Source organism: Nuphar pumila, chromosome 15 (genome assembly GCF_984573655.1).
Source record: "Nuphar pumila chromosome 15, dmNupPumi1.hap1.1, whole genome shotgun sequence".
NCBI classification, from domain to species: Eukaryota; Viridiplantae; Streptophyta; class Magnoliopsida; order Nymphaeales; family Nymphaeaceae; genus Nuphar; species Nuphar pumila.
Window position 1 is genome coordinate 60,373,910 of NC_143263.1, and position 4,363 is coordinate 60,378,272.

Below are 4,363 nucleotides of genomic sequence, written 5' to 3' on the forward strand. Positions count from 1 at the left end.
TTGTTAGTGCATTCCAAGTATGTCTGTCCAGTAGGAGTGAAGTGTGGAGTTGATATAATTTAAAGATTGAGAAGAGGTAGGGCCAAAGCAGTAAAAGAATGTAACTTTTCAAGTTTCTAGGATTACAAAAAGGTATTATCAAATAAAACTGCTAATGCCATGACGTAAATTGTTGAAAGCGCCTCCATAAAAGCCAAACTAAGCAATGAAGTACCTTGTATTTTATGCCTAACCTAACCTAACCTACATGATTTTTAATTGTCTTAATCATTATCTCACATCATTTCAAATGAAATGATTCATTAAAGAGGAATCATGCCATATCGAGATTTGATCATTGATTGATACAATTTTTATTTTGGTTAATTGTTGAATAGGCTAGAATGAAATAACAATGGTTTTGGAGAGATAGTCGGTGTGGAAGTAAACCAACATTTCTATTGGCAAATAGGAGGTTTACAAGTGTTGACAGACCGCTAGAATTTCTTCGAATATGTTGTAGAATTCATTTAAGACATGAGCGAAACTTAAAATTGATAAGATTTAGGTGCGCTTTTACAACGGAGAATCATACGGTTTCTTTATGAGGAGTTAGTTGCACCTATGAATGATATAAATACTACTGCTGAATCATTGATCCTAGTTCCCTATCAAGTAGCACCACCAATAACGCTTGGCCATCCAAATTCCCTTTTGATTCCAAGTGCAACTGACCTTGAATATTCTTTAAGCCCCTAGTGATGGATCGACCTGTAACCTAAAGGTTGGTTTCAAATTTAGATTTATGGCTTATATTGGTAGACCTTCAATAGCTCTTGGGTGATTTTGAAATCTTAGGATACAATGATGTATATATATTATGATTGATATCGCGAAGGTAAAGGGACTCTAAACCGCAACGTTAGCTTGGTAGGATAGGGGTATAGTTGACGTCGATTCATCATTTTTAACATCAATAATTCAAAACCAAACGTGAAACTTTGTTTTCATTCCGATTCTTTATGCAATATGGATAGATTTACGAATTTAAAGACTAAACGAAAAAATTTACGATGTATGACATTTCACGTGGTCAATTAATTAATTTATTGACCGAAATATATGATTAAATTAGGCAGGATTGTAGAAAAAGAAATGGTTGAATCAAAATAATTCCTTCTTAATTTGCAATTTTGTTAGAGGGTACTATGAATGTTCTACCATGTTCCATTTACACACTAAAGGAGTGATACAAGATATAAGGTGTGCAGTTAAGCCAACATTTCTATTTGCAAATAAGGGGTTTCCAAGTGCAAGCCCAAGTACTTATAACATCTCAGGTGGTAGTTGCTAACTTACTAGGTTCAGTCGATATAGTCGTTCAGAATCATTGATCCTATTTCCCTATCGAGCAGCAGCACCTGTTAAAAACAAAGAGAAGAATTCTCAATTTATCCTAAGATCCGCTTTTGTCCGATCCATGTCATAGATCTGATAAAAGCCAGACTAACCAATCAAGTACCTCGTATTTTACTGTGGAGGCACTTTCAGCAATTTATTGATTATTGCTTTATTGTGTATTTTACCTACTTGATAGCTTAATCTGGCTTTTATGGAGGCACTTTCAACAATATATTTCTGTAGTGTAATTCAAATATAATAAATATTAATATCGTACACATATTTCGCTTGCTCTTTTTTTCTTTGTACACTATATCATACATATCATCAATAAATATATTTATATAAATCATGTTCCGCAAGCATTGGAATACGATTCATGGGCTTACCTAATTTTGAATTTAAATCTTAGATGTTTACAGCCTTATTTTGTTATTTATTTGGATTCAAAGTTACTCAAAGATGACCTTCTATGGCTAAGCATACTAAACATGATACAACAACAACAATTACTAATTTATCTGCCAATATATTACTGAAAAGTCGAAAACTCAGTGATTCTACAAGGTAAACGCTCACCCGACCTGTTAGAAAAAAATAAATAGGAATAGAGATAGAATAAAAGTAACACGAAAACTCAGTGATTCTGAATTTTCTGATCTTGACATTCAAATTTGCCAAATTTGTTTGTTTACTATAATTTAACAAAAGGCATTAAACGATATATCAAAACGATGCATGAAGTGTGGAGTTGTTAGTGCATTCCAAGTATGTCTGTCCAGTAGGAGTGAAGTGTGGAGTTGATATAATTTAAAGATTGAGAAGAGGTAGGGCCAAAGCAGTAAAAGAATGTAACTTTTCAAGTTTCTAGGATTACAAAAAGGTATTATCAAATAAAACTGCTAATGCCATGACGTAAATTGTTGAAAGCGCCTCCATAAAAGCCAAACTAAGCAATGAAGTACCTTGTATTTTATGCCTAACCTAACCTAACCTAAATGATTTTTAATTGTCTTAATCATTATCTCACATCATTTCAAATGAAATGATTCATTAAAGAGGAATCATGCCATATCGAGATTTGATCATTGATTGATACAATTTTTATTTTGGTTAATTGTTGAATAGGCTAGAATGAAATAACAATGGTTTTGGAGAGATAGTCGGTGTGGAAGTAAACCAACATTTCTATTGGCAAATAGGAGGTTTACAAGTGTTGACAGACGGCTAGAATTTCTTCGAATATGTTGTAGAATTCATTTAAGACATGAGCGAAACTTAAAATTGATAAGATTTAGGTGCGCTTTTACAACGGAGAATCATACGGTTTCTTTATGAGGAGTTAGTTGCACCTATGAATGATATAAATACTACTGCTGAATCATTGATCCTAGTTTCCTATCAAGTAGCACCACCAATAACGCTTGGCCATCCAAATTCCCTTTTGATTCCAAGTGCAACTGACCTTGAATATTCTTTAAGCCCCTAGTGATGGATCGACCTGGTACCTAAAGGTTGGTTTCAAATTTAGATTTATGGCTTATATTGGTTGACCTTCAATAGCTCTTGGGTGATTTTGAAATCTTAGGATACAATGATGTATATATATTATGATTGATATCGCGAAGGTAAAGGGACTCTAAACCGCAACGTTAGCTTGGTAGGATAGGGGTATAGTTGACGTCGATTCATCATTTTTAACATCAATAATTCAAAACCAAACGTGAAACTTTGTTTTCATTCCGATTCTTTATGCAATATGGATAGATTTATGAATTTAAAGACTAAACGAAAAAATTTACGATGTATGACATTTCACGTGGTCAATTAATTAATTTATTGACCGAAATATATGATTAAATTAGGCAGGATTGTAGAAAAAGAAATGGTTGAATCAAAATAATTCCTTCTTAATTTGCAATTTTGTTAGAGGGTACTATGAATGCTCTACCATGTTCCATTTACACACTAAAGGAGTGATACAAGATATAAGGTGTGCAGTTAAGCCAACATTTCTATTTGCAAAAAAGGGGTTTCCAAGTGCAAGCCCAAGTACTTATAACATCTCAGGTGGTAGTTGCTAACTTACTAGGTTCAGTCGATATAGTCGTTCAGAATCATTGATCCTATTTCCCTATCGAGCAGCAGCACCTGTTAAAAACAAAGAGAAGAATTCTCAATCTATCCTAAGATCCGCTTTTGTCCGATCCATGTCATAGATCTGATAAAAGCCAGACTAACCAATCAAGTACCTCGTATTTTACTGTGGAGGCACTTTCAGCAATTTATTGATTATTGCTTTATTGTGTATTTTACCTACTTGATAGCTTAATCTGGCTTTTATGGAGGCACTTTCAACAATATATTTCTGTAGTGTAATTCAAATATAATAAATATTAATATCGTACACATATTTCGCTTGCTCTTTTTTTCTTTGTACACTATATCATACATATCATCAATAAATATATTTATATAAATCATGTTCCGCAAGCATTGGAATACGATTCATGGGCTTACCTAATTTTGAATTTAAATCTTAGATGTTTAGAGCCTTATTTTGTTATTTATTTGGATTCAAAGTTACTCAAAGATGACCTTCTATGGCTAAGCATACTAAACATGATACAACAACAACAATTACTAATTTATCTGCCAATATATTACTGAAAAGTCGAAAACTCAGTGATTCTACAAGGTAAACGCTCACCCGACCTGTTAGAAAAAAATAAATAGGAATAGAGATAGAATAAAAGTAACCCGAAAACTCAGTGATTCTGAATTTCCTGATCTTGACATTCAAATTTGCCAAATTTGTTTGTTTACTATAATTTAACAAAAGGCATTAAACGATATATCAAAACGATGCATGAAGTGTGGAGTTGTTAGTGCATTCCAAGTATGTCTGTCCAGTAGGAGTGAAGTGTGGAGTTGATATAATTTAAAGATTGAGAAGAGGTAGGGCCAAAGCAGTAAAAGAATG